This window comes from Salmo salar, chromosome ssa29, assembly GCF_905237065.1.
Source record: "Salmo salar chromosome ssa29, Ssal_v3.1, whole genome shotgun sequence".
Classification (NCBI taxonomy): Eukaryota; Metazoa; Chordata; class Actinopteri; order Salmoniformes; family Salmonidae; genus Salmo; species Salmo salar.
Genome location: NC_059470.1, coordinates 6,326,403 through 6,340,027, shown reverse-complemented (window position 1 = coordinate 6,340,027; position 13,625 = coordinate 6,326,403).

The following is a 13,625-nucleotide window of genomic DNA, read 5'->3' as shown; positions in this document are numbered from 1 at the left end:
TTGAGCTGGTAAAGCAGCTCACCAACTTCAGCTGGTCAAGCTGTATTTTCCAGCAGGGATGTCTGTGGCTAAATAAAGTCAGGCCAATAACCCGCTCTGCCACCCTGGGTGGTACTTTACTCTAATGTATCATCCAGCCAACCAGGCATCCTACCCACACAGTGTCTTATCTTAATGAGTCCTACTCAGCCTCTATCTCTGTATGCTCATCGCGTAGCCTGCCCCACTGCATTTTTTTTAATTTGTTCATTATCTCTTATGTTGCTCTAATAAGCCAACATGAAAAAATACTATAGTGTATACTATGATAGGAATACTATAGTTTTCACTGTAGTGTTTTTGCGGAATTTACTGAAGTCCTCAAAAACACTACAGTGAATACTGTAATATTTACTGTAGTATACTGTATTACTTATACTGTAGTAAAAAAAGTAGTATAAACAAATTAATTACTGTAGTGTTTTTGCGGACTGTAAACTGTAGTGTTTTTGCAGACTGTAGCACACTGTAGTATTTACTGTATTGCTTTTGAGGACTGTAGTATGGTACACCATTATTTACTGTAATGTTTTGGTTTTATTATCTTTGACATACAAGTGGGGGGTTTTGTCCTTGAGGAAACGTACTGGAGAAATACTAAAAGAGCAAATTGTCCATTACCTGTAGAATCAGAATCACGTTTATAGTCCTACAAGAGGGAATTATTGGCACAGCTCACACATGAATACGTAAAACAAATATGAAAACACAGAAGAAACAAACAACAGTCAGGCATAAATAGTACCCCCTGCTCATGGGAGAAATTACATGGAATTGTTCACTATGGTGAAAGCCACCAGGATGAAACTACTCCCGAAACACGCAGATATGATCAAAGCAAAGGTGAAGCGGGTGGTCCGGGCTGGAGATTATGTGGCAGGAGTGAATAGAGCAATCATTCAGAAGGGAGAGTTGAGGAGGCCAATCAGTTTAGATGCCGTTTTTGTGATATTTGGGAGTTTGTTGTGTTGTGAGCGCATTGTGGTAACAGATGCTGCAACTGATGAGTAGTGGTTCAATTATGCTCCAGTACAGTAGCAGAAGGAGTTTGGGTTTTGACGGACAGGTTACGCATACGTCTGATGACAGACAGATGCTGCTGTGATTTCTTAATTATTTCAGTGGTGGGTTGTTCGAAGATGAGCTTGTGGTCTATTGTTATTGCAAGATATTTGAATGAAGAAACCATTTCGACAGCCTCTTTGTAAATGAGGAAGTTGATAGTTATTTCTTTATGTAGGTAGGACTGGGTTCTGACCAGAGAGTTTAGCACTTCTGCTCTTTTCTCTAACCTGTAGGGAACACAATATATGGTCTATACTTGGCATGTCGGTTTCTCACTTAAGTGTGGCACAAATTGGGACATGGGGGAGGGGATTGGGCTGGGTAGATGCAAATGGTATACTGTAGTATTTACCATAGTTGAAAAATGTAGTGTTTTTGCAGATATTTCTGTAGTTTTACTACAGTTTTTTTGTGTGGATAATACTGTAGTATTTACTATAGTATTTTACAGTATATTGCAAAATTATATACAAAGTACTACACATGATCGAGGGATACTACAGTGTGAAGTTTAGTATTCTAGAGTATACTACAATTTGCTATATAATTCTATAAGCACTGTAGTATTCTATAGTAAACTGTAGCATTTTTTATGTGCGAGGTGGGGTTTGTGTGCGACACTCCGAGGGCTGAGGCACCCGCGGTAAATGCCTGAATAGAGCCACTGTCTCAGGCACAAAGGCGGGCACCTCCGAGGGTAATGGGCCCACCCACTGGCTGACAGGTCTAAAAGGGTGATTAACGGACTCCCCAGGGAGAAAGGCCATAGGGACTGGGAACCCCTGAGATATCTGACTAGTTTTCTTTCTCTTTTTTTTTCTTCTTGTGTCTCTCACCATCTCTCTTCTGTCTTTTGCTCTCTACTTTATCGCTTTATCCTCTCTAGGCTAGGCGGGACGAATTCGTCCCACCTACGTAACAGCCACTGCCAGCCTGTGGCGCGATTTTCAAAACCTTAAAAATCCTATTACTTCAATTTCTCAAACATATGACTATTTTACAGCCATTTAAAGACAAGACTCTCGTTAATCTAACCACACTGTCCGATTTCAAAAAGGCTTTACAACGAAAGCAAAACATTAGATTATGTCAGCAGAGTACCAAGCCAGAAATAATCAGACACCCATTTTTCAAGCCAGCATATAATGTCACCAAAACCCAGAAGACAGCTAAATGCAGCACTCACCTTTGATGATCTTCATCAGATGACAACCCTAGGACATTATGTTATACAATACATGCATGTTTTGTTCAATCAAGTTCATATTTATATCAAAAACCAGCTTTTTACATTAGCATGTGACGTTCAGAACTAGCATACCCCCCGCAAACTTCCGGGAATTCGCTAACATTTTACTAAATTACTCACGATAAACGTTCACAAAAAGCATAACAATTATTTTAAGAATTATAGATACAGACCTCCTCTATGCACTCGATATGTCCGATTTTAAAAGAGCTTTTTGGTGAAAGCACATTTTGCAATATTCTAAGTACATAGCCCAGGCATCACGGGCTCGCTATTTAGACACCCGGCAAGTTTAGCACTCACCATAATCATATTCACTATTATAAAAGTTTGATTACCTTTTGTTGTCTTCGTCAGAATGCACACCCAGGACTGCTACTTCAATAACAAATGTTGGTTTGGTCCAAAATAATCCATCGTTATATCCGAATAGCGGCGTTTTGTTTGTGCGTTCCAGACACTATCCGAAATAGTAAAGAAGTGTCGCGCGCATGGCGCAATTCGTGACAATAAAATTCTAAGTATTCCATTACCGTACTTCGAAGCATGTCAACCGCTGTTTAAAATCAATTTTTACGACATTTTTCTCGTAGAAAAGCGATAATATTCCGACAGGGAATCTCCTTTTCGGCAAACAGAGGAAAAAATCCCAAAGGCGGGGGCGGTCGGGGTCACGCGCATAAGCCCAGTGTCCCTTGATCGGCCACTTGAGAAAGGCGATAATGTGTTTCAGCCTGGGGCTGGAATGACGACATTCTGTTTTTTCCCGGGCTCTGAGCGCCTATGGACGACGTGGGAAGTGTCACGTTAGAGCAGAGATCCTTAGTAAATGATAGAGATGGAAAAGAAGTTCAAGAAATGGTCAGACAGGCCACTTCCTGTAAAGGAATCTCTCAGGTTTTGACCTGCCATTTGAGTTCTGTTATACTCACAGACACCATTCAAGCAGTTTTAGAAAATTTAGGGTGTTTTCTATCCATATGTAATAAGTATATGCATATTCTAGTTACTGGGTAGGAGTGGTAACCAGATTAAATCGGGTATGTTTTTTATCCAGCCGTGTCAATACTGCCCCCTATCCTAAACAGGTTATCTCTCTCTCTCTCTCTCTCTGCGATGGCTAATCTCTTTCTTTATATCTCTCTCTTTTTGTTATCTCTCTTAAGAAACACTTCTTATATGCTGCTCTGTTGCTCCTCGAGATGGTGAGGCCCTGGTGAGGCCCTGGTGAGGCCTAGTGTGTAAAAATCTAAAAACAATGCCGATTTGTGGACACACATGCAGAAGAAAACATGCAAGCACAAGCTCACACAACTTGCATCAAACATACATTCTATCATTCATTTTTATCTTCTCTGCTTCCTATTATTATTCTCTATCGTGCAGTCCTTTAGCTTAACAACACACACACACACACACACACACATTAGTGTAATGTAGTCATGGAGGCCAAGGGAAGCCCAAATAGAATAATGTATCTTTCATCTCTCTGTGTTTCAGAATTTTACTTCAATCAAATCAAATTGTATGTCACATGCGCCGAATACAAAAGGTGTAGTCCCTACCATGAAATGCTTACTTACAAACCCTTAACCAACAATGCAGTTCAAGAAGTAGTGTAAAGAAAATATTTACTAAATAAACTAAAGTAAAAAAAAAGTTATTCAAGAAAATTACATAACAATAACAATGCTATATACAGGGGGTACCGGTACCGAGTCAATGTGCGGGGGTACAGGTTAGTCGAGGTAATTTGTAAATTGACTATGCATAGATAATAAAGAGCGAGTAGCAGCAGTGTCAATGTAAATATTCCGGCTGGCCATTTGATTAACCTGTTGGGGATAGGGGGCAGTATTTACACGGCCGGATAAAAAACGGCTTTGGATAGAAAACACCCTAAAGTTTCTAAAACTGTTTGAATGGTGTCTGTGAGTATAACAGAACTCATATGGCAGGCAAAAACCTGAGAAGATTCTCAACATGAAGTGGCCTGTCTGACAAGTGGTTGTTCTTCTGGCCTCTGTTAATTGAACATTTAGGATCTTTGCTGTAACGTGACACTTCCTACGGCTCCCATAGGCTCTCAGAACCAGGGAAAAAGCTGAATGACGTAATTCAATGCCCAGGCTGAAACACATTTGCTCGTTTGACAAGTGCTCTATCAGACGGCCATTAGACGAGGCTCGTGCATGAGGGGATAGCATGCTTTTACTAGCGGAACACCTGCTCCAATATCCAATGATAGGCGTGGCGCGAATTACAAATTCCTCAAAAATACAAAAACGTCCATTTTTCAAACATATGACTATTTCACAGCATTTTAAAGACAAGACTCTCCTTTATCTAACCACACTGTCCGATTTCAAAAAGGCTTTACAGCGAAAGCAAAACATTAGATTATGTCAGCAGAGTACATAGCCAGAAATAATTAGACACCCATTTTTCAAGCTAGCATATAATGTCACAAAAAACAAAACCACAGCTAAATGCAGCACTAACCTTTGATGATCTTCATCAGATGACACACCTAGGACATTATGTTATACAATACATGCATGTTTTGTTCAATCAAGTTCATATTTATATCAAAAACCAGCTTTTTACATTAGCATGTGACGTTCAGAACTAGCATACCCCCCGCAAACCTCCGGTGAATTTACAAAATTACTCACGATAAACGTTCACAAAAAACATAACAATTATTTTAAGAATTATAGATACAGAACTCCTTTGTGCAATCGAGGTGTCCGATTTTAAAATAGCTTTTCGGTGAAAGCACATTTTGCAATATTCTGAGTAGATAGCCCAGCCATCACGGCTAGCTATTTAGACACCCACCAAGTTTAGCCCTGACCAAACTCCGATTTACTATTAGAAAAGTTTGATTACCTTTGGTGTTCTTCATCAGAATGCACTCCCAGGACTGCTACTTCAATAACAAATGTTGGTTTGGTTCAAAATAATCCATTGTTATATCCAAATAGCGGCGTTTTGTTCGTGCGTTCAAGACACTATCCGAAGTGTAAGTAAGGGTCACGAGCATGACGCATTTCGTGACAAAAGATTGCTAAATATTCCATTACCGTACTTCGAAGCATGTCAACCGCTGTTTAAAATCAATTTTTATGCCATTTATCTCGTAAAAAAGCGATAATATTCCGACCGGGAATCTGCGTTTAGGTAAAAAGACGAAAGAAAATAAAGCATGGGGTCGACTCGGGCACGAGCCTGAGTCTCACAGTACTGTGACCAGCCACTATCCAAACGCGCTACTTTTTTTTCAGCCAGAGCCTGCAAAGCCACGATTCAGCTTTTTGCCGCCTTCTGAGAGCCCATGGAAGCCGTAGGAAGTGTCACAAAGCAGCAGAGATCCCCTGTAATGGATAGAGATAATCAAGAAGGCCAAGAAATTGTCAGACAGGGCACTTCCTGCATGGAATCTTCTCAGATTTTGGCATGCCAAATGAGTTCTGTTATACTCACAGACACCATTCAAACAGTTTTAGAAACTTTGGAGTGTTTTCTATCCAAAGCTAATAATTATATGCATATTCTAGTTTCTGGGCAGGAGTAATAATCAGATTAAATCGGGTACGTTTTTTATCCGGCCGTGAAAATATTGCCCCCTAGCCATAACAGGTTAATGTTAATGGGGCCTGTTTCGATGTACTTATTGATGAAGCCGGTGACTGAGGGGGTATACTCCTCAATGCCATTGGATGAATCCCGGAACATATTCCAGTCTGTGCTAGAAAAACAGTCCTGTTGCGTACGGTAGCATCCGCTTCATCTGACCACTTCTGCATTGAGCGAGTCACTGGTACTTCCTGATTTAGTTTTTGCTTGTAAGCAGGAATCGGCAACTAGGAGCTTTGCTTCTGGATGACAATTTTCTTGTTTGCTTTTGGCCTTATACAACTCGCTGACTGCGGTCTTAGTGCCCGCAACGATTTGTGGTGGTAAATAGATGGCTATGAATAATATAGATGAGAACTCTCTTGATAGATGGTGTGGCGCATTGTTGCCCATGAAAGGAAGTTAGGCTAGCGAGCAAGCATTTTAGCCAGGTAGCCTAGGATGACAAAAACTTAAAGCGTGTACTGTATGACAGAGTCATACACCGTTTCAGCAACATGAAAGAGAAGGATGTCATTGGCGTTTCTCTACAAGTAGGGTGAGTCAACATGTTTTTCTACTTACACACACACACACACACACACACACACACACACACACACACACACACACACACACACACACACACACACACACACACACACACGTCTTACTATACTTGTGAGGATTTTTTGTGACCAACATTTGATTCCCATTCAACATCCAATTTACCCTTACCCTAAAGATAAACATACCCCTAACTCTTAGACTTAACTAGTAACCCCTTATCCTAATTCTAATTCCAACCACTAAACCTAAAATAGCCATTCTACAAGTGAGGACTGTGAAATTTCCTCACTTCTCAGAATTTTAGTTGGTGTACTATTCTTGGTGTACTATTCTTTTGGTACTCACAAATATAGTAAAACGTGTCCACACACACTATCCGAATCACCATGTTGAGTGCTGGGAGGTGGAGCAGCCACAATCCATCAACATATTATTTTGTGATGTGTCCCATATATTTTGAGTTCACTGTCTTCCTCCTCGCAAAAGGTTTTCAACAAAAGCAGCTCTATTCTTTCGAAGACAGAAGGAGAATAAGTCGAGTTCAATCTCCAGCTGAACAAGAAGGCCTATTTTATCAAGCTATATAAAGGCCAGGTTGATGGAGTTCTAAAAATATGGCGGTCTTAAATTTCTAGACATAGCTAGTTCTAATAAAAGAAGGATGCCGCACTGATTGTTCCACTTTTTTGCACTAATGTGCTCTCTATGCATGTCCTGAATCCCAGTGGGGCTGCCTTGTTCACTCTCTCTTCCCTTTTCCCTCGCTCTCTATTTTTCTCTCTCTCTTTCTTCTTTCGTCTCTCTCTCTCGCTCTTTCTCTCTCTTCCTTCACCTCCCCTCTCTAGTATAGCTCTCTCTCTCTCTCTCTCTCTCTCTCTCTCTCTGACGTTGTAGACCCAATTCATTCAACAATGTTTGAACCCCCGTTCCCCCCTCCCAGTCTTGCCCTGTCTTGTTCTTTGTCTTCTCCAACAGACAGGGTGACATCATCAGACCTTTGCCGCAGCTAATTACAATCACAAATCCTCATCTAATTAATCTTACCTGTAATCTACATCAGCGGCTGCCTGGGCCATAACTTTCCTCTGACAGAATGTTTATATTGTTTAACACTACTCCACTGTGATATATGGTGATGATGATGGATGATAATGATGATAGAGATGAGGAGGCTGAGGCTGGAAGATGACGCACACCGTGGTTTGGTTGGTGGAGAGTTCTTGACCAATAAGAGAGGGGATTGGGGTTAAAGCCCAGCTGGGAGGGGTTAAACAGTTTCTGTTCAGCTGAATTTCAAACCTCCTTTTGAAATGGAAATACAGTATAAGCACAAAACGTTATATGAAATCCTAGATGATGTGAAAGCACCGTTGTTACTCTCATAAATACTAATTAAAACACCCTTCCCCCTCCCACTTTATCTCCACTCCCCTAGTTCTTCCTCCTCTCCCCACATCTTCTCCATCGTTAACTGTATTTTTGGGTTCTCAGATGAAGGGGGAGAGGAGTGGAGCGTTTGCAGTGTGGCGCCTTGTTTTCAAATCACTGACCTTCATCAAACATTTGCTCTCAGTGTGCTTGCAGCTAGGAGCAACGCCAAGCAACATATTAAGATAATGCTCTGCATCCCAGGCATCTGTCATGACCACTGGCTCATGTTCTCGCTGGGGAGTCACCATGTGGGTCGCCACTTCAGGAACGAACCGACGTGGGCAGGCGGGCCATCCACCTCATCCTCTTTTAATGGTACCCTGTCAATCACACACACACTCACACTCTCTCTCTCTCTCTCACTCACACACACACATACCCTCTCAACCTTGGCTCCTTCTCCTTTATTCCACAGCATCGAATAGTAGCACATATTTATTGTTACCCACTGTTATTGCTATATCTGGAGTTTGGAAGTTTGATCGTTTGCCATATGGTGTGTGTGTACAGGTAGTAAAGGCTCATTGTGCTTTTGATAGTAAAACGAAGGAGACAAAGCGCTATTACAAGAGACACATTTCAGGTTTAGGGTAAATTTAAGTTAATTCCAGGAAGTCAATTGTACTTTTTAATTGATCATTCTTGTCTTTGAGTATTTTTTGGTCATTAATATTATGCTGGAATCAACATGAATTCTCAAACCTAGAGTTTAGTATGTGGAGGATTGAGCTATAAAATGGTGACTTAATGTCTTTGTTATTTTAATATCTTTGAACACCTGTTGCACTGTGTGAGTAAACGGCAGTGTTTTCTTTTCTTCTGGCTGTTGGATCGTTGTGTCACAGTTGTCGTTGTGTTGAAGGGAGGACCAATACGCAGCGGGAATGTCGATGCTCATCTTTATATTTATTAAATAAAGAGACCACGAAAAAACAACAAAACAGTTAGAACGACGAAGGCCAGTTTCACAGGCTAAATGAATACTAGCAGTGCAAAATACAACTACCCACAAAACCCAAACCAAACACACACATAATTATAGGACTCTCAATCAGAGGCAACTAGAGACACCTGCCTCCAATTGAGAGTCCAACACCCAAACCTAAACATAGAAAAACTAAACTAGACAGAACGTAGAAATACATACAAAAACACAAACCCTCTGCCACGTCCTGACCAAAACTAATACAATTACTCCCTCTGCTGGTCAGGACGTGACACGTTGGACGTGCTTCAATGGCTTGTGTTGTGTGCCTGCCAGTGAATGACTGTTATAATGTGAGGACTTTATGCATTGTTTAATTTCTTAAACTCTCTTTTCTGTTCTAATATTTGTAAATTTTCATGGTTGTGCTCGTTGACATTTGAACATCCCAAGGAGTCTCGATAAGTTTATAGATACCAGACAATCGTCCTTTTTTCCTCTCCTTTTCATTTTTTTGTTCAACTTTTTGACTGAGCATGAATTTATAAATTGAAAAAGCTGTGCAAAAAAAATTGACCTTAATCCTCTCTCTCTCTGCGGCAGGAAACATTCTGGCGTCGACTGGGACTAGGTTTATATCCACCATCTGTTGCATTTTTCATTAACAAAATCTATTCCTCCGTTTATTTAACCATGCATGCTCAGACAATGCCACCATTGCTACCATCGCACCACCAAATTGATTTGGAAAACCACTGAAAACCCAATCTCACAATAAACTCACAATAAAAAACGTGAATCCCTGATTTTTGGAATAACAAGTATATTCATTATAAAGGATTAGAGAGTGGATATTAGTAAGCAAATTCAGATTGCAGAGGTCAAGGTGGAGTGGATGAGAATGTCGAGGTTTAATTGCATCAAATATCAAAAGTTACTTGGGACACATTTTTTGTTGAACATAAGTAATACATACAGTACCTACTCATTGTAGAATAATAGTGGAGACATCAAAACTATTAAATAACTCATATGGAATCAAGTAGTAACCCAAAAATATATTTTATATTTGAGATTCTTAAAAGTAACTACCTTTTGCCTTGATGACAGCTTCATACACTCTTGGCATTCTCTCAACCAGCTTCATGAGATGCATTTGAATTAACAGGTGTGCCTTGTTAAAAATGTATTTGTGGAATTTCTTTCCTTAATGCGTTTGAGCCAATCAGTTGTGTTGTGACAAGGTAGGGGTGGTATACAGAAGATAGCCCTATTTGGTAAAAGACCAAGTCCATATTATTGCAAGAACAGCTCAAATAAGCAAAGAGAAACGACAGTCATTCATTACATTAAGACAGGGGTGGGCAATTCCAGTCCTCGAGGGCCTGATTGTTGTCACAGTTTTGCCCCAGCCTCAGCTAACACACCTGACTCCAATAATCACCTAATCATTATCTTCTGTTTAGAATGCAATTTGATTAATCAGTTGTGTTTGCTAGGGATGGAGAAAAAATGTGACACCAATCAGGCCCCGGAGGACTGGAGTTGCCCACCCCTGCTTTAAGACATGAAGGTCAGTCATTCCGGAAAATGTCAAGAACTTTGAAAGTTTCTTCAAGTGCAGTCGCAAAAACCTTCAAGCACTATGATGAAACTGGCTCTCATGAGTACCGCCACAGGAAGGAAACACCCAGAGTTACCTCTGCTGCAGAGGATAAGTTTATTCGAGTTACCAGCCTCAGAAATTGTAGCCCAAATAAATGCTTCACAGAGTTCAAGTAACAGACACATCTCAGCATCAACTGTTCAGAGGAGACTGTGTGAATCAGGCCTTCATAGTGTAATTTCTGCAAAGAAACCACTACTAAAGGACACCATTAATAAGAAGAGACTCACTTGGGCCAAGAAACACGAGCAATGGACATTAGAGAGGTGGAATCTCTCCTTTGGTCTGATGAGTCCATATTTTAGATTTTTGGTTCCAACTGCCGTGTCTTTGTGAGATGCAGAGTAGGTGAACAGATGATCTCCGCTTGTGTGATTCCCACCATGAAGTATGGAGGAGGAGGTGTGATGGTGTGGGGGTGTTTTTCTGATGACACTGTCTGTGATTTATTTAGAATTCAAGACACACTTTACCAGCATGGCTACCACAGCATTCTGCAATGATACACCATCCCATCTGATTTGCGCTTAGTGGGACTATCATTTGTTTTTCAACAGGACAATGATCCACCACAACTCCAGGCTGTGTAATGGCCTATTTGACAAAGAAGGAGAGTGAAGGAGTGCTACATCAAATGACCTGGCCTCCACAATCACCAGACCTCTACCCAATTGAGATGGTTTGGGATGATTTGGACCGCAGGGTGAAGGGAAAGCAGCCAACAAATGCTCAGCATATGTGGGAACTCCTTCAAGACTGTTGAAAAAGCATTCCAGGTTAAGCTGGTTGAGAGAATGCCAAGAGCGTGCAAAGTTGTCATCTAGGCAAATGGTGACTACTTTGAGGAATCTAAAATCTAAAATATATTTTCATTTGTTGAACACTTTTTTTGTTACTACATGATTCCATATGTGTTATTCCATAGTGTTGATGTCTTCACTATTATTCTTCAATGTAGACAATAGTAAAAATAAAGGAAAACCCTTGAATGAGTAGGTGTGTCCTTACTTTTGACTGATACTGTATATTTAGAAGTAGATTGGATAATGAAAATTGATAAGCAGTTAGATTCAGCTTGCAGGGGCTGAAAGGGACGTTTGTGTCACGTCCTGACCAGTAAAGGGGTCATTTTGTTATTGTAGTATGGTCAGGACGTGGCAGGGGTGTGTTTGTTTTGTGTTGTTGTGATTTTGGGGTACTGTTCTATGTCATGTATTTCTATGTTTGTATTTCTAGTTCTATTTCTATGTTCAGGGTTTTGGTTTGGCCTTCAATTGGAGCCAGCTGTTCTAAGTTGCCTCTAATTGGAGGCCATATTTAAGTAGGGGTTTTCAGCTTGTGTTTTGTGGGTGGTTGTTTCCATGTATAGTCATAGTACCTTACAGGACTGTTTTTCGTTGTTGTTTTGTTTCAGTGTTTTGTATCCTCTTAATAAATAAGAAGATGAGCATTCACATACCCGCTGCATTTTGGTCCACTCAATACGACGACTGTTACAGTTTGTGTATGAATGAGAATATCTGTTTAATTGTATCAAATATAAAAACTTTGTCTCTTCGGTTAAACTTTTGATTTTGTTGAAAGTTGACATTTTCAGAATCACCTTTATTCACCGAATACATTTGCATGTACCAGAATTTGACACTGAAATGGTGCTGCCGCAATAAACAGAAAACATTGACAGGCAATAAACAGAGTATATGGACAAAATATATAGACACGGAATTTACACAATCCACGTACAGCACAGTTATGTACACTTTAAACACTGAAGCTAAACACTATAGACTAGACCCCTCAAACTCAACTCTGGACTTCAAAGCCAGTTTTTTCATTGTTCCCCTCTAATCAGGGACTGATTTAGACCTGCAATTAATCATCATGTAGAACAGACTCCGGACCTCGTAGAGTAAAGAGTTGAGAACCCCTGGACTAGACTATAAACATTAAGCTACATTATAACGTATGTATGTAGAGATGTATGAATAAAACTATTTTACAGGATGAAGTGCCATGAAGGAAATATATATGTAAGAGACAGTCCGTGGCAGAGTGAAAAAAGCAGTGCAAAGAGCAATGCGCATTTCTAGGATGAAAGTGCAGGGTGCATAGTCCACGTTGTTTTACTTATTCTGCTTGTCTAACAACTAAACTCATAAACTAAGTTGCTAGTAAGGTAACCAAATGTTGTTTACAGAATGCTGCTTTAAGCTATTTATTCAATTTTAAACCATTGGGAAGTTATTTCTTTCCAACAAAGAGGCTACCCAGACAGTATACATCATGTCATCATTCTCTGAAGGGATAATTGATCTCTGACTCTCTCCTCATATCTCAAATGTTTCACCATCACAACTAAATGAGACAGATATAATCCAAATGACCAGAACAGATCATTAGAAAGATTTGGAAGCCAGACTGTATGCCTAAAGACTTATACTATAACATATCTTTTTGATATTGATTCCGACATATAAGGGGATTAAAATGCTAAACAGCTGATAAAGACATGTTTAATGTATTTAAATCACTCACTATGAAAGGGAAACTTCATCGCTATACAGTATTTGGGGTGTTTTTCCAGTCTCCCTACATAAATATCAGTGACGAGAGGGTGTTTCAGACATACCCTATACAAAAGTATGTTGACACCCCTTCAAATTAGTGGATTTGGATATTTCAGCCACACCTGTTGCTGACAGGTGTATAAAATCGAGCACACAGCCATGTAATCTCCATAGACAAACATTGGCATTAGAATGGCCTAACGGAAGAGCTCAACGACTTTCAATGTGGCACCGTCATAGGATGCCACCTTTCCAACAAGTCAGTTCGTCAAATTTCTGCCCTGCTAGAGCTACTCCTTTGAACTGTAAGTGTTGTTATTGTGAAGTGGAAATGTAACACTCACTAGCAACACTCACTACACTCACTATTGGAAGCAATAGATCAGTGTGGAAGAACTTGACTAGCCTGCACAGAGCCCTGACCTTAACCTTATCCAACTCCTTTGGGATGAATTGGAACACCGACTGCGAGCCAGGCCTTATCGCCCAACGTCA